Below are 20611 nucleotides of genomic sequence, written 5' to 3'. Positions count from 1 at the left end.
AACACACACGTGTGAGAGTCTCTCGAGGCCAACAGAGTCCTCACACAAGCAGCATTTTTCTGTTTGAAATAACTGGTGAGAAAGCTGCCTTTGCCTTTTCAAACGTCTTGAGAGACAAGGCCTACACCAGACAGTAATGGTTACCATTGGTTGAGAAATTGGCAACAAATTCTTGGCCTTACTTTTTAAATATAAAATAAATAGGGACAGTAAACAGCTAAACATGCACCCCAAAATAAATTTGTTGCATTAGTGATATTTAAATGTAGGCAGTGGCATTACAGTGGGATCATCCTCCATGCTGTGCAGCCCGTGCAGCAGTCCATCCCCCATAACCAGGATCCAGTCCCGGGTGAGCAGAGTGCAGAAGCACATCGGACAACCAAAACAAACACCAACCAAATGCTGAAGCCTGGTTGCCTTCTAAAAGTTAGTGCTGAGCCTTGTTTACACTATACTCAGCTTAAATGAGGACAGAAAGACAGGAGGAGCACCCTTGAGGCTTCACTGAAGGATACATGTAAAATGTATGGCTTGGTACCTTCACTCTCTCCCTTCATGTGTGTTTCACTTCCCTGTCTCTGTCTGCATCCTGCTGCTTCGTGACTGGGCTGCCGGGAGAAGACTGCAGCCCTCGCTGTTCAGGATAATTGCCAACTGAAGGTGCTAATGGCCTATAGCTGTAGAACAGACAGTGCCCTCTCTGTTCTTCTATTTCTTCATTTCCATCCCTCTGCCTTTTAATACTTCTCACCATCTCTGACTGACTCTCCTCCTCCCTGTTCATTTCTCTCCATTGGTGAGCATCATTCAACAGAGCAGTCTGGCCATAGATCTGTACGTTATTCCCTCTAACTCGCTGCAAGAAAGCAAACCAAAAGCGCATTTCAGATACCCTCCATACTTCATTTCTCTTATACTTTAAAGTGTTCCTATCCGCTAAATGGTTTTGACCTTCAGAATAATCAATGGAATGCTTGATTGTGAATATAATTTATGGTTGTTGCCCATTTTTACTGTAAATCGTGGTGAACAGCATCTTCTTGCAGCAGGAGACACAACAATGATCTTCTCCTTTTCAAAGATTTCCAACATTCACATCTTTCAAATCCAAAATGATGATCCTTACTCATAAACAAAAATATGCCAGCATGAAGTAGATTATTGTCATTCAAAGTTTCCACTCATGTACAACACTTTTATTTGAACACTATGCAACTATATAAATGTGCTTTAAGAACGGTTGTATCCCTTGTCAGGATCAATGCTGAGCTCTCAATCAATTAGATTGAGATTATTGTTTATTTTGGGCTCCCGCTGTGTGCCACCACCCACACCTCTCAGCACCGGCGCCAACCTGCTGACAATCACAGCTACACACTGACCTTAATTCTCCGTGATTACCAAACAGACTTCTCTGATGCATGAGTGTCTGACCTTTTCACACAATCATACAATCATGCACTCAAAGTTCTACTTGCTCATGTGCGTACAGTCTCTCTCCTCTTCGTCCTCCTCCTCCTCTACACCTCTGATTCCATCTAAAAAAAGGCCCATGACAACGAGGGCTCCTCTCACACACATTGTCAAGGCTGTTGACAAATGGGTCACCCTGTGCTCAGAATTTGTACCCACTTACTCTGACTGACCTGCTCTGCTCAGGCTAATTGGAATCTGACATTATGAGCGGTACCCACATAAAAAAAAGACGCCTTGGCACTAGGAACGTGTTAAAGGGCCATGGTGGTAATTTGACATGTTATGTTTTGTCCATTAACTACAAATTGCATTTCAGTTTTTAGATTAATTTGCTTCAAGGCAGGTACAAGTTTACTTGCATTGCACTACAATATTAATATCTAGATGAATAAGTGGTGATTTCTAAATGTAAAAGTCACATCATGGCAATTACCAGCATGGATGGTTTTAAAGGGGACATATCATGCTCATACATATATTTTGGGTTTCTACTAGAACATGTTTAAACATGTTTTAATGTTCAAAAAACATTTTTTTTCTCATATTGTCTGTCTAAATATACCTGTATTCACCCTTGGTCTAAAACTCTCTGTCTGTCTCTTTAAGCTCCCTTCCTGAAAAAGTGAACGGCTTGTTGAATCTCGTGTTTTCTGATCTAGACAGCCCACAAAAAACTGACTGGGTTGTCTTATTTCACAGTTTGTGGGTTGGTAGGCACTCCAGATACCTAAATGTATGTGCACATGCACTGAAAAAATTTTGTTTTTCATGATACGTCTCCTTTAAAAGCTCTTTAAAACTTTTAAAAAAATCCTACATTTCAAGACTTCAAAGTTTGCTGCAAAATGAATTTAATTGTAAGGACCAACCAAACCCTGGTTATCCTATTCACAACATTCGTTTGTTTATTGTTGATCTTCCGGGGATGATATTCAGACAACATAGCTTATGAATATATATATTTTTTATATAAACTGTCTCTCTGTTCTCACAACGTTACCTCACAATGACAAGCGAACTATAAAACATGGAGTCGACATGTTCTATGTGATGGATTCAAGTCTCTGGAAAACAAAATGCAACTAACGGCTGTCTGGAAGGTAGCAAATCCATCTTACAGTATGCGATCACAAATGGTCGGCAGTAAAATGTAGTTAGGACTCAAATCTTAGTTGTTTTTTGGGGAGAAATATGAGGGGGGTGGCGGTAAACCACAGGGATTGTGCTGAAAGGCTTTTCAACACTTGCTTTGTCGCTGTTCTGTGACTTATCGACCCTTTCCTGACTAATTTTTCCTCATGCTGTGAAGGAAAAAAGGTGTCCTCGCTGGGAGGCTCAGCTGGAGCTGCAGCAGCCGTAGAAGCAGAAATAAACATGAGGTGGTGGAAATAATATTCATTCCGTTTTAGCTTTTAGCCAGTCTCAATTGTCACAATGTGTTGCAAAGATGATGGTTGCAGCAGCATTGGCGGGTTGTGGTTGAGTCCTACAGTTTGTTTTTTGGACTTGGATTTGATGCATAGTGCTTTTCTGCAAATCTTGCATTTGCATTTTTTTTTTCGTGAGGTGTACACGCACTTTCCACACGCTTTTCACATTGCTCTTTAAAAGACAAGATGAAATCGTTTATGAGCTTGAAGAACCTGGGTATTCTGCAAACAAATGGATCTAAAATGTTAATTTGAAACTTATTTTAATCATCAAGAAAACCAACATGAATGAACTCCCTCTTTGTCATCATGGCCTCTTACTTTTCTCCCTCTCTTATTTTCCCAGCTCCGGGGGAAGAGCTCACTGCGCCGTATCACATTTCACACTGTAAAGTATGGATCTCTCTCAACTGCTCATGCAATGCGAAGAACACGCATAAAATCCCTCACTCCAAAGTCACAGCAAAGCCTAGCCTGCTCCCCCTTCACACACAAACTGTATACTTTCAGAGAAAACATAAATATACAAACTGCTAAGCAGAACATTTAGGCCTGGAGGACCAGCAGCCCAGAGCAGACAGAAAGCTGGGATCGCACAAGACCCCCTGCACCTAAGCCTCCAATCCCCAAACTCATATCTTATATATTCTCAAGGACTTCCTCTGTCAGTATCTAACCACTACACACATACCGTACAGTACTACAAACATACATAAACCATCTAGACACGTGTACTGCACAGAGCCGATCAACACACACACACAGAGCTTTACCTCACTGAGCTGAAAACACACTTGTAGACTGTGAAAAGAAGTGATTTAGTGAAGCCCTGAAGAGGAAATGGTAAATAATGTATTCTGCTTAAGCCACAGAAAAACAAACTGACGCTGCGAAGGAAATACTAGCAGCATCAGAGGAATGTGTGAGTGACATGCCCGTGCTTGCACTGTAACCTGCAGAAAGACACCCGGGGGGCAACACACACTAGGCCACGGGTGACATGAGTAACGACACGAAAGGCAGTTCAACATCTATAAAACAAACCAAGCAGATGGCCTCAGTGATGGGATGAACAGCAATTACTGGAAACATGAAAGCGACGTCTCCTGTGGAAGAGGAAAGTCTAATGCGAGAGATTTGAGGTTGCGTAGGTGTTGCAGTTTAAGAATGGCTCATCAATAAAAGGCACATGAGATTTCTTTTAATGTGTGGGCAGCCACTACAACTACTGGTAAATTATAAAAATATGAAACAAATGCATGAATGGAAGAGCTTAATGTAAATGATCTCTAGGCAAATTCTGACCACATGGTGAGGTTGATTTATAACATAAAATGCCAATCAATCATTGAATCAAACAAGGCAATTAAATGATCACATCCCCTTCCCATCACATCCCACTCTGCTCCCTTTACTTAAAGCCCAAAATGTCCTCATCTTGTGCCATCTGCGCCAGGGCAAAAAGAAAAATGACACCATCTGTGAATCCCTGGCAAAGTTTATCATCAACCACAGCGGTAAAAGGACGTTAGAATTCAACAAGCGTCTCAACACACACTGGCAACCCACGTTGTTCATGAGCATCACCGTTCACCATAAAGCCCAAAAGCTAGAACATGTTATTGAATTCAGACCGTGTCGGCTCAGTGCTGCAGAAAGAAACCTGATCACATGAGTTTTTAGCAAGCGAAAGATTTCTAAAGTTGTTTTCAGTATGATGCATAATGCAGTGTGCACTTTGCATCGACTTTTTGCAATGCATTGAGTTCTACATACAAGACTGAGAGTCTACAGCCATTCACATCATTCCAGTATCCTTCCTCTAGCTTTAAAACCCGCCAGCTACAACCTCTTCAAATTCCAACGGCTATTCTGTTTTTCAGAGGTTGTAGCTGGAGAAGGATACTGGAATGATATGAAACTAAAAATCCTAAGGAATCCATTGGTCCCAACCATACCATGTTAGCTTTTCAGGAAGGAGGCTAAATAACACGTAATATAACAAGTTACGCTAAATTTTAGCGAGGAAAAACTGGCATAGCCATTTTCAAAAAGGGGTCCCTTGACCTCTGACCTCAAGATATGTGAATGAAAATGGGTTCTATGGGTACCCACGAGTCTCCCCTTTACAGACATACTGTATATGTCTCGGATGCAGAGACACAAAATGGATAATTGAAAAGTGATGTTGGAGACAACCCTGCATCAGTAAAAGCTCCAAAGCGTGTGGTGAGGAAATATGACCCTGAATAGTTTGGATTCATAATGGCAGGGAGTGATGGGTGAGGGTAAGCTGAGTATTTATGTGGGTCGTTACACATGACAGTGGCATAACACATATTACAGCCCAGTTTATCATTTATTTGGGATGGTGGTTCTCGGGAAAAAATAATTCTACAGCTATATTATTGAGCTTAAAGAGAATAGTTCTCATGAGGCAAACTGCTGATACAGTACCTGGATTTCGGAACCAAAACTAAAACAATGAATAAAGTCTAAAGAATAATATTTTTTATTTGAAATAATAAGAAAACAACACTACAATTCCAACGAGACCTTCAACGGAACAAACAGTATTTGACAGTTTTTGATGAGCCACAGACACATTTCAGTCAGTACCAGATCAGTATTGAGGTTTGACACCCAGCACTGCTAGCTACGTGACTGAAAGCAGCAAACTGATCACAGGATAATCTCACCAGGATGTCTATCAACAACACCCTGAAAACACAGCAGGATGCTCTGCTTCGTAGACCTCAAAACACAAAAAGCACTTTGTGTTGTTCAGCTGTAAGAATGGATGAATACAAGATCAAGCCCACGATTATGAAATCTATAAATAAGCTGAGGTCCGTGGTTGGCTGGGTCTTGACATGGTGCGAGGTTAGACAGAACGCAATGAAAAAAAAAAGAAAGAAATGAAAGCAAATACAGCAAAGCAGAGCAGACAGAACCCAGGAACAACACTGGCATACACACTGACATGAGACACACAATATAGAAACCAGACAGCACAAGAGAGCCAGAGGGCTTTTTTCAGTAGCTCCACAAGAGAAGTCTCTGCTCAAATCTATGGAAGTTCAAACCTCCAGACACAACCTTGCACTCTTGCATAACCACTGTGTTTGACATGTGGTGAAACTACCGGAAAAGTGTAGCAGTATGTGCTTTCAGTCAAAGTAGAGATAACTGTGGCTAGCGATCAATACTTTGGATTTATTTTCCTGCAGTAGATCTTCTGTTGCCAGTGATGTTGGAGGTTTTTCTCGTCAGCATGTCGAGTCGGCAGCAGAGCTCATCGGTGAGAGCAATTACTCTGATTGGCTGTTCAGCTTAAACGAATCAGTGCTCGAGAAGAGAAACGGATGCGGGGAAAGCAAGTCAACGTGTTCCAGTGCAACTTGTTGGCGAAGACAAAGGCGACAATAGTCGGCCTTCATCGCCGCTAATTCTTTGATGTCGGGTTGGTGTGTCTGGGCCTTTAACGCAGATCCACCCACAAGGTCATATGGTCAAGTTACATCACTTCCTTCCGCCTGCAATTCTTATCTTCCATTATTCTTTTTCCCTCCTCTTATTGTATTCTCTCAGGAAGCAGGACTGAAGGGTTTAGAGTGGAATTCCCTTCTGTTTCAATGAGAGAAGCTGTGCAACAATGCTGCAACATTCACCATTAAGACTCACCACTGTCACTTCCCACATCGGCGTGACTGCGACTGAAAATGACCACACGCGTGTCGTGCACAAAGACACACATCACACACACACACGTCCTGATTCATCCATCACACCGCTCCTTCTACTAATCGTCCTCTCCCTGTTCTCCTCTCAGGCATAGAGATAGCTGCACCAGACCACCCTGGGCAGCAGGAGGAGGAACAGAAGAATGAAATGGTGCGGACGTGAAGACAGCGCGCTCCCTCCGGCAGGCCAATCCTAACAGATTGACTGTCTGAGTAAATAAAGCGAGGCCGATGAGGAGGACTTGGGCGCTGGTCTTACCGGTTTCCTGTTTTCTGCTCTTTTTAATTAAGTTGCGTCATGAAAGACACTCGAAGAAACAGAGCCGCCTCCATCTCCTGTGTTTCCTTCCAATCGGTGGGATTACCTGGAGGAAACCTAGGATTCACACTTAAGTCTGTAATATAACAGAATGCGAAACCTGAGGCAGGGGTGCTATACGCCGTGACAGAAAAAATGAAAGAATGAGAGTAGCACAAAATGAAACTCTCCTGAATAGACTTGAATTTTATATTATAAGATATTTCCCGATCCCACAATTGATAGTTGGGCTACTACACCGAATGCTTTCAAATGACAAATTCCCCTTTATTTTGGTGAACTCTTTTGATGATTGCAAACCATTTCATCATCCTTAGTCATGCAGTACTCTTCTGAGTGTACTGTTACATTCCCTTCCTGTCTTACTGCACATTAACAAGAAGAAAAAAATGTGATGGAGGGGATGTGCCGCATGTTCTACAGGCCGTAAAAAACATGTCAGAGCAAAGCCAGGTGCAGCATCTCTCAGAGACATATCATCCTATTCATCCATCAGACTACAGTTCCTTTAGCCCAGAGGAACCTGTGAAACATCCAGCCTGACAAATCTGAATATCACTCATCCTTACTCATGTCCTTGAAATGACAACAGCTACCCTTCTGGTTTCATCTCCTGATTTTTCCTCTGTCACGAGGACCTCACATATAAAATGCCTGCACCCTGCCCCCGATGTGGTGTCATCACTGTCGCACACGTCCCGCAAGGATCGTCAAGATAAGGCCCCAAACATGCCCTGGTAGTGACCAATCAAATCGCTTGTTCTTGTTTGAAAGAGCTGTCTTTGCCTGGGGCCCAATTTGACACATGGGTAATTGAGGTCCCAGCTCAAGTCATTATCCTCTAAGGGAATAAAGGAGGAGGAAGGATTAGGAGGCAACTTTGGACGACCCCACCCCCCTTGAAACAAGAGACGGATGCCCACAAGGAAAGAGAGTGTCGTCTCTCAACAAGGGAAGAGTGAGAGGAATGGCAAATACACCAAATTATTGTCAGAGCTGTAATATCAGTTAGTCTAGTGTTTGAAAGTGCTTTGAAATTGTAGCCACGGGTAAATAAAGGGTCCGGTAAAAAGTAAAAGTTGAAGAGGTGACACATTTCTCTAAGCCAAGGGTTTTCAAAGTCTAATTACTGTTGTAGAAAGTGTCTGAAACCAAGCTTCAAAACCTCAGATATAAACCCTCCATATCACATCTCCAATAGAGACTCTATTTGATTTTTCCCTCCTTCTAGATTCCTCGTCTTTTCTCTGCTCTGATCTGATAAAATGACAGCGACGCAGCTTCAAGTGATAAGACATTTTGGAGAGACAAGAGAAACTCACTTGGTCTATCAAATAACCTTGAAGTAACAAGCCAAACAAACATAAAGTACAGCTCCTCTTTGTTTAAATTTGCTCCGCTGAGATGTTAATCACTCTTGTTCTAGGAATGTATTTGGTATTTGGGGCTCTTGAGTGACCTTTATGAAACTGTTGATGCTCCCTGTTTGACGCCAAACTGTGGATTCAGATACAACGAGGCCTATTTGAAATGTTTGTATTTTGCAGATTGGTGCTTTGAGGGAGGCAGCCAAGAGAGCAAGCGATGATTCAGCAGCCCCAGACGTCTCGTCTGTAATCACCACTTCACATCTTCTGCTTCCTCCCTTGCAACGCAGTGCAGATCTCCTGAAATATCTGAGCGTTCAGTTTCGGGGTGCTGCTGCAGAAGACATGGGAATTACTTTAAAACCCTTTCAAAAAAGATACGTGCATTTTATTCTAACTTTCTGGATCTCTATCCATATTCCATTATTTTGAATGATTTTTGGAGGGAGCTCTTAATCTACGATTCTACGTAAAGCCTGTGATATGAGCAGTGAGGCGTGGATACGCTCTTATTCTCATCATCATCATCATCTCAGATGATCCCACTAAATGTAATCAGTGTTATAAGTTCAGGCTCGTACTGAGGTGTCCTCCAGAGGATCAGCCAAATCTCACATTAGCTAAACAATAGCCAGGAGCAGCGGCAGCCCGATAGTGGGATTCATCAGGGGACAGACATTTAAGACACTGTGCTCCTGTCTGACAGATCCTGCAGCTACGTTTCTGCACCGGTTTTAAAGGGACTCTTTGTAAGTTTTTTACACATATAAATGTTTTTTAATCGTGTTTTATTGCCAAAGTGTGAACAGGTTGTGACCTATCCTAAAAAATGAGACCTTCCGTGTAGGCATATTCTAGTAGAAACCCAAAATACAAGTATGAACCTGAAAATGAGCATGATATGTCCCCTTTAAACATACCAAACACCAACATGCAGGACAGTAGACTGAAATCAGCAGTCACTCATTGCAACTACTGAACAATTTATCAAGCTGATCTTGCTTAGGAGACGTCATTCAATGATTGACAAATACAGCATTATTGAAAAGTGTTTACTCAAGGGAGTTTCGACACCTTTGGGGATATTGAGGAAATAACATCCATCATTTGGTTACAAAAACAGTTTCTACAATCCAATGCAAACAACATGTTGTGCAGAAGGAGTTGACGCTTCCTTATTATTTGCATAAGTCTATATAATATGTCAGTATGTAAACAAATGTATGCAACGGCAGCTCTATTTCCACACTAGTTTTGCATGTGCAGCAATAACTGACAATTTGCTGCTAAGTGTGAAATGACAGAAAAAGCCGTATTCGTGGGCGCCTCAACTAATTTCACAGTTAATGTCACACTACAAATTTGGAGTAGGGGGGGCCGATTCTTTTCACAAGGTCTATTACTACCTGTAGAATCAATGCCTTGATGCCAGAGACAAGTACACCTTCACATCATAACAACTTCCACTATTATGAACCCCCGAGGGGACAGATATTTTCAACACCCTCATAGTGAGGAAATCCTCCAGATTCTAGGAGCATTCAGGTAAAATGACCTATCGACCATCCCTGATATCAATCTCCCTGAACCCCTGTAGGATAAACTCAAATGCACCATGAAAAAGACCATCCACCCATCATCAACCTTGGGCAGTTATGAAAGGCACTCATGTCTGCATGGTCAGCTTTAACACTGGAACACCTCTGTTGAGTCACGATGCGTGGGAGCTGTTATCGAGGCCAGAGGAGGTCAAACACAGTACTGAACTGCTTTTTCTATTTTTAAGGTTGGTGAGTGGAGGAAGATGACTTTGAAATTGGAAGGAGCATTTCAGCGCCTGTGGTTATTTGAAATCACTTTTTATGCCCTAGAATGAATCACTTCAGCAGATGCAGGTTTAGAAATGCAAGTGGACCAAAATTACACCTTGAGTTTGCTGTTTTTAACCCAGGAATCTTCTGTCTTTTTAGAAACAAGATTGTGATTTTTTCAATCTCCCCTTTAAACTAAAGATGCCAAATTTAGTTGACCTAAATACAAAGGAGTTGAATCTCTGATTGAAATTAGAGGTAGACGATAGGACGTTTTACAAACTATCGGCGTTATCGGCGGAACTGGGCTCTGATAGTGACCGATGGCTGCACAGCCTCCACCGGTCACACGGGGACGTACTGTACATCACCGCTTTTCATTTAGGCTTCATACACAAAGTCAAGGTAGAGGGGGAGAAAAAAAGTTCTCTCTCGAATATATAAGGCAACATTATCAGCTCTTCGTCTCCGATACAAGACGGGCAGCCAGGGAAGAAAAGAAATCATTCATTACTTTAACTTACTTACAAATTTGGCGTTCTCTCTTCCAAATAATCCAGCCATGTAACCATCCATTCGTGAAATCAAGTCGCACACTTTAGGATCCTCCTTACCCCGGGAACTCACGGGAAATCACACTTGAGGATATTCTCTTACGAATTATTAGATTCTGAGTGACTGATTTATTAAAAATGGCGTGTACAAAAGTAGTCGATTAGGCTGCTGCAGAAGTAAAGAAGATATCGGCCGATTAATTGGCTATCGGCTTTTTCCTGCTCTAAACTATCATTATTATATAACGACCTTTAAAAATCCACTATCCGTCGACTCCTAATGCAAAATCGAAGAATCACCTCCTTCTCTAGGATGTTCTCTTTTTCACTCAATCAGAGAAGCTTTCGCCCTCAGTCGACAGGATTGACCCAAGCCAATCATGCCTGTCCCTTATTACGCATCCCCTGTACACTCTTGAGCTGATGAGGAGCACACTGGGCCATATTGGCTCAAATCTATAATATGAGGTCATGTATGAGAAGATGAATTGATATCATGACATCAAGACAAGACTGATAACCGTGTCATCTTTATTGATTTTAATTTCCCGATGGACGTTAACAGTGTTACATCATCGATGTCTATCCTTATTTTTGGATTACTTTAAACCACTTTTTTCTTCTTGTAGATGTCTGAAAATAAATGTTTGACCTTTAATCTGCTGCAAAGGTTAAGGACTGTACAGAGTGCAGGGAAGATAGAGTGAGAGATAGAGAGAGCAATAGAGTCAACCTTACATTCTTGATAAAAATCCTGCTCCTCCTTCCCTAGTTAGTTGTGCTGGCTGTCAGTTCCCTCCACCCAGCAGCCAGGCTGGAGCCAGCCTTGCAGCTGTCCACAGTCCAGACTTACATAACAAGGCTGCATCACAAACACCCCTCTAGCCACTCTGCAGCCTCTCCACCATGACACTGTCACCCCGCTGAGGAAATGGCAAGAGGACAAAGTTGCATGCCCGCTTAAGGGACACACACACACACACACACACACACAAACTCCTCTCTTCTAAGAGTTGCTTGTTGAGGGCCAACTTAATGAGGTAATGCAGTGCAGTAATTGCTCATTTGCTTCCCTATTCCCATGGACCCGTTGCCCCTTCACCTTTTAAACCTCCACACACACACACACACACACACACACAGAAGAGTGCTGCTCAAGTGTGGGTGGCTCTGCTGAAGCTATACATGAAGCAATTGTACAGAATGGCTGACCCAGTTTCCCACCATGCTCTGCTCTAACAGTGCGTATCATTTCGTGACTATAATGTGCGATGTATCTTTCTAGAGGTGCTCTCAGGCAAATCTAACCCTGCTTAGACACACCTGCTGAACATGACAAGATCAAATGGTACAAGACATATTTCAGGCTCTGTGACAGGAGTGTTTCACCTTGAATATATGCATGTTGAATGCTCAAACCTGTTCTACAAGGCCACCATGTGATCAACAAAAGACTAAAGTAACTCCAAGGACATTTGCTAACAAGATGAAGGACTTTCCTTGAAACTGCCCCCAAGAAGGAGAAGATATTGGACTGGTGACGTGTTCGGAAACTGTAAATCTATTAAAATTCCATCAAAAAGCAGCAGTTTAATAATAGTTGAATATCTTAAGAAATGTTTGAAGTGTCTCAAGTGCAGCTGAAACACAAAAGAAGGGAATTCCGCAAGCTGTGCACAATTTACCGGCCTTAAATTCAGCCTTTCACGTCAGAAGAAGAGCCTTGGAAATGTGAGGGCACTTCTCTGAGAGAGCATAATGGATCACTACTGCGGTCATTAAACGCAACTGTAGAGAGTCACGCTCAGGTGACAAGAGTACACCAACATTTCATGTATATAAAACACTCAAATACCAAATTTCCTTCCAGTGTAGTGAGATCACGGTTATGGAAACTACACAATGACAGTTAATGGGTTTGTGCGTCGCCACTGTTGACGGTCAGCTGTCGGACAGTTTGGGGCCATCGGTGAGTATCTGTCGCCCTAGTTCTTGTGGTGTGTCCCGCACCGTCAGCTCTATAGTCTGCCTGTGTCTGTGGGTTTTCGGCCGATTCAGCATGTTGAATCAGTGGCGGCGCTCATCGATGAGAGAAATCACTCTGATTGGCTGTTCAGCTCAAACAAGTCAGCGCACGAGAAGAGAAACGGAAGTGAGGAAAGCAAGCAAACGCAAAAGTAAAGTCACACACAGAAGGCTCTCTTATTTTTCATCTTCATCTCATCTGATCATTCCAACACACGGATATTTTCACAACGACATGGTCATCTGGAATGAAGCTAAGTGGTGAGTGAGAGTGGTGTGAAAATGGTTGGCATACGCCGCTTTGTTTGATGTACGTATTATAACAACGACTTGTATATCCGCAGTCCTCGGTCTTCCGGTTTTCCTTTTTGAATGACGAATACAGACTACCGCCACCTGCTGGTGTGGATAGTTATGTCCTCTTAAGCAGGCACAGAACGTGCGTCCTAACAGGCCATCGGCTGCAGTGTTTGCAGTGTGTTCAAGACACAGGCGAAGTGAGGCGACACAACAGTCGACCCTCATCGCTGCTAGTTCTTTGATGTCGAGTTGGTGTGTCTGGGTCTTTGGAGCCGTCTCTGGTTATTTTAGAACAATACATGAGAATTTGCTGTATTTCATCACACTGTGCTAGCGAAGCTCAGCAGGATCACTTCCTAACATCGTATGAACATGATATTCAAAGAATCAGTCTTTGAAGGTTTGTAATCATCACATTTAGACGGCACAATCCCCTCAAGCTTTCCTGTTATGTTTTGCTTGTGAGCTTCACACACAGGTGGACTGGTTGTTGTGGACGGCGAGGAGGGATTTCGAAACAAGTTTTTTTTTGTTTTTTTTATGAAAAACAAATATTTTTGTTGTAAATACCAAGGAAAAGGCTCAGGATGAAAAAGCAAAGAACTCCACCTTTATTTGCGTTGACAACACTCAACTAATGTCAGGGTCTGCGTCCATACAAACATGCATGTTGTCAGTGTGAGGGTGTTTGCCCACATCCAAAGGGAATCCAATAACGGGGGTAACAAAGAATTAGAAAGTGTTTTGTGTCAGTTGCCAAGCAAACTAGGTCTGATATGACAGAATGCAACTCTCCAGTGTGTCCCGCCTACGCAATACTTGTATCTCTACCAAGGACCCCATGATGCAGTCTGACATGCTGACAGATTGTGTTGTAAAAACAATGCATTCTTGCGCACTAAAAAGCATAACATGTGGGTAATAATACATGAGTCATATGAGGAAACTTGCCATCTTGCCTATGTCAGTGTGTGGACTCATATAGCTAGATGGGATATCAGTGACAATGGGGCCAATCTATTCCATTAAATTCTATGTTTATATTATATATACATTATACAGTATACTGTCATTTTAATTCCTGTTTAAGTTTTGACCAATTGCATTAAAAAGATTTACACTTGAACTATAATTCCTATTCATTTTGAAGATTTTTGTTGTTGTTGTTGTTTTTGTTGTTGGTGTATGATTTATTATTTTAATAATAAATATCAATATTTATTAATTTATATCTATGTATTTATTTGTTACATTTCGTTTTACAAAGTTAAGAAAGCAATGTTTAAGTCAGGCCTGATGTTGCCTTACACATAAAAGAATGATCCCAGTCACTTCCACACAGTGAGGCATACAGCTTATTAACTAGTATCAAATCGGTACTCAGTATCGGCCGATACCCAAAGCCCAGGTATTAAATCGGTATCGGGACTGAAAAAGTCGGATCGGTGCATCCCTGGTGTGCGGAAGACCAGTTGATTAACCTCCAGTAATGGGAGCACTAATTATGGGCTGGGCAACCATTAAAAATATCAACATCATCATCATTACCATCCATTGCTGAAAGAGCTATATGGTGAGAAATGGCCCACAACTCAGGTTTTCTGGTATATTGGGTATATTCTGTGCACCATCTGTTTCGCCAAAACCTGCAATTACTTCTATATTGTTAAGTGTTAAAAAAATGTAACCCGGGGTGTACTGCTACTCTACTAAAAACTTTATCATTCTTGTGATACATTTTATTCGCAGATACCACAGCATAGTATATATATATATATATATAGTACATATAGTAATATCTAAAGCTAAACTTAAAAATATCAGAAATACACAACAACTCTCTCTAATGACTGTATTGGTGTGTTACTGTACTGTACTATACTGTACTGGAGTGTAAGTGTACACAGTACTGGATCAAACTAGCACTGACCCAGTACTGGGTAAAGTTTACCAAGTACCAATGGGTATAAAAACCACTGGGTCAACAATAATCCCAAAACACTGGGTTATATTGACCCAGTTTTGGTGTTACATGTTATTATTAACATTGGGTTAATCAGCCATACCAATGTCGTTATTTTGACCCAGTAAAAATGCCATATTTTGTTGGGTCAAAAATTCGCCCAAAGGGGTGGTTACTTCTACCCATTTAAAGTTGTTTTTAAAACGTTTTATTTGGGTCATAGATCAAACCAAAAAGGGTGGTTATACAGCATACAGTATATGCTGTATTGTAGCAACAATAAGGTCACTGCAGCTGTAGCAGAAATAATGCAAATTCTCAGGCTCCTTTTGCTTCTGTTTGAACCGATATTAAAGATACACCCTGCATGTCTGAGGAGTTTAGGATGATTAGTTTATCTAGATGATTATAGCACAGCTGACTTCATGTCAAAGTGTCTGTTTATTCCACACACAACATGCAGGGACATCCACATGTGTAGGACATAAAATACAGCAGATGTTCTGTGAAGATTTTGTTATTCTTGATGAGTGTATTATATTTCTGTTGTTGCTATATGTGGGGGCATAAAGTCTAATTCAGGGTAATAATCCCCTTATGCATTCTCTCCTTGTGCTAAACTTCTAGTTGCTATAATATATTTCTAATTTTTCTGGGCAGTGGAACTCAATGACCCCTGGAAGTGTCTTACCAAACATTTGTATTCTTATTTTGTTACGCATTTTGTTACTTATTGTTGCTACAATACAGCATACAGTATATGCTGTATTGTAGCAACAATAAGGTCACTGCAGCTGTAGCAGAAATAATGCAAATTCTCAGGCTCCTTTTGCTTCTGTTTGAACAATATAATATATTTCTCATTTTTCTGGGCAGATGTTCTTTGAAGAAGTGCTATAAGTGTGGGCATAAAGTATAATTGGGGGTAATAATCCCCTTATGCATTCTCTCCTTGTGCTAAACTTCTAATTGCTATAATATATTTCTCATTTTTCTGGGGTACCTATAGTGGAACTCAATGACCCCTGGAAGTGTCTCACCACACATTTGTATTGTTATTTTGTTACGCATTTTAGTAAATGCTGTATTGTAGCAACAATAAGGTCACTGCAGCTGTAGCAGAAAGATACAACCTGCATGTCTGAGGAGTTTAACATCTCTGTAAATATATTAGTTTATCTAGATGATTATAGCACAGCTGACTTCATGTCAAAGTGTCTGTTTATTTCACACACAACATGCAGGGACATCCACATGTGTATAGGACATAAAATACAGCAGATGTTCTGTGAAGATTTTGGCATTTATTCTTGATGAGTGTAATATATTTCTGTTGTTGCTATAAAGTCTAATTGGGGGTAATCCCCTTATGCATTCTCTCATGTACTCAACTTCTAGTTGCTATAATATATTTCTCATTTTTCTGGGGTACCTATAGTGGAACTCAATGACCCCTGGAAGTGTCTCACCACACATTTGTATTCTCATTTTGTTACAGCACAGCCACTTAGCAAAATCCCCCCTTGTGTCACCTTGACAATCATTGACAATGAGAATTTAAGTGTCTGTAAATCAAACCAACCTTCATGATGCCACAAGGTGTGTTTCCAGCTCCTACTTGACTTCTCTCGGATGAATTATCTCGGCTGCCACTCCCGATCCTCGGACTGCTGCTGTGGTGCTCCCTGCTGTACCGTCCATTGGTGTAAACTCCTTCGGCTCCGTAGCCCTGGGCAGCAGCGGCCGACACCTCCAGGTACGCCCGGGTGCCGGTGAAAGTCAGCGCGGCCGCATCGCCGGTGGTGATCCCGGCTGTATTGTTGTTGGTCGCGCCCTGCTGGGCTCCAGGATCCAGAAAATGTCCCGACACAACATCTGAAGCGTGTACCCCTGCCATTGATCCAACCCGGTGTTACAGCAATGCCCTCCGCTCCTCAGCAGTGGAAGAAAAACAGCCCATTATCTCTCAGAGCACGGTGGACTTCTGGTTGACGTCCTTGTCTTCTTCTCACCAGTGCTGGTCCATCACCGGAGCTCGTCCTGGTCAACCAACGAGCAGACACGGTGTGTACCCCACAAAGCGACCTCCTGTGTGCTCCAAAAAAAACACTAGAAATACTGACTTATGTCGAGGCTTATTTGCTGCTGCCGTTTTTCTGTGTGTGCAGCTTTGCACTTTCGTCTGCTTGTCCTCAAAAAAATCTGTTTCTGCTCAGCACGTCCGCTTCTGCTCACTTTTGCAGAGCGGAGAGCTTCTTCTTCTTCTCCTCCTCCTCCTCTCTCCTCCTCTCTCAAATTCACATGCATCCGCGGGACAAATTCAAGACTGCGAGAGCGCAATCGCAATAAGCACCCCCCCCCCCCAAAAAAAACCCGCATGCACACATGAGCGCGTGCGTGTACAACGTGTGCGCGCACCATCTACCCCCCAATAACAAAACAAGACTACAGCTGTATGTATTGACTTGTCCAAGCATTGGAACATTTCTTACACACTTTAAAGCTCTATATAATATTAATATAATATTAAAAACATATTAAAACATTTTTTTTAACTTTTTTTTTCATGAAATTTGACATTTTTTGTCTGTATTTCAAAATGACAGAATTTTTTTTTTTTTTAAATTACATGTTTCATTTGTGATTCATATGTAAATGGTCTTAGATTTACAGTATTTTTGTAATCACACTCGTAATTATCTGTATTTAAAGATAATTATTCTGTTTTTTAGATGTTTATGACTCTATTTTAACAATTCATTTATTTTAGAAGAAAAGGATTTCATGGAATTCTAAAAATATTTCTTGTAAAAATACAGATTTTTTTATGCAAAACTTCTGAGTTAATGTAAATTTGGGCTTTTGCAACGTAAAATTACATGTTTCATTTGTGACTTATATGTAAATGGTCTTAGATTTACTCTATTCTAACAATAAATATATGTTAAAAGTAAAATATTTCTTGTAAAATTACAGTAATAAAGGTTAATTATATAAAGATAATTACTGTTTGTTTGTTTTTACAGTTTATTTATGTTAATTAACGGACAGTATTTTCCCTTTTTTTTAACAGACATTTTCTGGCGCCACTGCTGCCGGAAAATTTCCGTTATTTTACACTTTTTTTTACAGTGTATATATTGAATTGTTTGTGAGTTCAAGGCCCAAACATTGGAACATTTCTTATACACTTTAAGCTCTATAGTTTTATCATAGAAAATATAAACATTATTTTTATATTCAACAGACTACACTTTTTATATTCAACACACTACAACTGTGTATATTGACTTGTTTGTGAGTTCAAGACCCAAACATTGGAACATTTCTTACACACTTTAAGCTCTATAGTTTTATTATAGAAAATATAAACATTATTTTTTTATGTTAAGAGCTTGTAACTTATACTCACAAACTCACTCCATTTAGCAGGCTCACCATAAGAGGACGCTAGGGAGCCTCCAAATGAGTGAAAACTGGATTTTTATTTTTTTTTTCTGCTCATTTTATTTTAGTGGAAGCAGATGATTTACTAAAAATCTGTCCTCTTGGAAAAGGAAACAACCACTTGAGTGTGCATTGTGCAATAAAATATTGGTAAAAAATTTGGGCTGTCAATCGATTAAAATATTTAATCGTGATTAATCACATGATTGCCCATGATTAATCGCAAATTATTCACACATTCTTATCTGTTAAAAATGAACCTTGAAAGGGAGATTTGTCAAGTATTTAATACTCTTATCAACATGGGAGTGGGCAAATATGCTTGCTTTATACAAATGTATGTATATATTTATCATTGGAAATCAATTAACAACACAAAACATAAATATATTGTCCAGAAACCCTCACAGGTACTGCATTTAGCATAGAATAATATGCTCAAATCATAACATGGCAAACTCAAGCCCAACAGGCAACAACAGCTGTCAGTGTGCTGACTTGACTATGACTCGCCCCAAACTGCATGTGATTATCATAAAGTGGGCATGTCTGTAAAGGGGAGACTCGTGGGTACCCATAGAACCCATTTTCATTCACATATCTTGAGGTCAGAGGTCAAGGGACCCCTTTAAAAATGGCCATTCCCTTTTTTCCTTGCCAAAATTTAGCTTAAGTTTGGAGCGTTATTTAGCCTCCTTTGTGACAAGCTAGTATAATGAATATATATATATAAATATATATATATATTATAATATAGATTAAAAAGCCTTTTAGGTCAATTTGTGATATTGGGCTATATAAATAAAATAATATTAAAATAAAATAATATTTGATCCTGGCCTCCAATGACAGTCCTTGTGAGTCCTTGTTTCCAAGGTAATGTGTTGCAATGCAGGACAGTACAGAGAAAAGACTCACCAGATATGTTTCATTATTAAACTGCTACTGTAGCTTTAAAGGTGGGAATCCTGCTCACGATACACCTCAATACTGTTTTCACCTACCAAACGTGCTAAGGAGAGTAGTAACGGTTAGTACAGAACACGCACGTTGACATACTATGACCTGGACAACCCATAAAACTGAGCATCTGCTCACGCCTCTGAGGCCAAAATAAACTACAACAATGGTGCAACATCCAACTTCAGGCCAGCTCACATCATCAGACGAGACGTGGCCAGTAAGCTGGGATAATGCAGCCCCATTTATAACCCACTGAGGAGGCAAATCAAATCACAGCCAATTTGTATAAAAGGAGTCATGTGCAGCAGAGAGCGTGAGCTCAGTGTCTGTTCATAATTGTCAAATATGGCCAGAAAAATCAGAGCCAAAGCAAAGTCTTTACATCACACACAGACTTGATTCTACTGGGATCTTTATCCTTCATGTAAACGCTGCAAACAATACGGGAAATACTTTCTGGTAAGCAGCAACGCCCACATGACACACAGCGGATTACTGTACACGGTACGTAGTTCGGGTATGTTTTGTCAGAGGGCGAGACAGTCTGAAAAAGTCTTATTCAAGGGTGTTCCTACATGGATGTTTTCACAGACCTTGCTGGTGATAAGTGGCTTAATCTGCAGCCAAAACACAGCCTCTCTAATCGCATTCAGTCCTATGATTGATAATGACTTGCAAGAATGTGAGTACTGCTGGAGCCCGGCTACTTCTCAAGGACGGGCGGGACATTGAGAGGGAGAGGTGAATGAAATCTTTGAATGTATGATGTGACAGAGGGGAAGAGTGAAAAGGGGATGGAAGATGGGACTGGGAAAGATCTCAGGCTCCCTTCTTTTCCTCTCTCGCTACTCCCTCCTTTCCCTCGTGATCTCTCTGGGTCATGTATTATGCATTCTCAGAAATAATTCAGCAAAAGTTCTGCTTTTAAAAGCCTCCCTGCCTGACCCAGCTGTCTGACTTTAATGTGAGAAGTCTGACGGCCAGTCTCCAAACTTACACATTGGCTCTCCACATGGATTTAAACCGAGAGGGGGGTAAGTCAGACTAGTTCACATGAGTCCACGAGATGTGACCACAGTCTGCCTTGTGAAAGGGGCCTCTGATTGATCCACCCACAAATAATATTCAGTAAAGCACTACATTACTCGGTGAAAATATCAGGAATGATGGAAAGAGCAAAACATACTTTTAGTTCGTCTGAGGCTAAAAA

The 20611-nt window shown here is 41.0% G+C and overlaps 1 pseudogene; it reads right to left on the bottom strand.

The window, feature by feature from the left end:
• LOC141781550 (uncharacterized) overlaps window positions 1-20611 on the bottom strand; it is a 156568-nt pseudogene that overhangs the window by 58810 nt on the left and 77147 nt on the right.

Source organism: Sebastes fasciatus, chromosome 13, assembly GCF_043250625.1.
Source record: "Sebastes fasciatus isolate fSebFas1 chromosome 13, fSebFas1.pri, whole genome shotgun sequence".
Taxonomy (NCBI): domain Eukaryota; kingdom Metazoa; phylum Chordata; class Actinopteri; order Perciformes; family Sebastidae; genus Sebastes; species Sebastes fasciatus.
The sequence above is the reverse complement of the archived record's forward strand: the minus strand, read 5'-3'. Positions and strand labels throughout refer to the sequence as shown.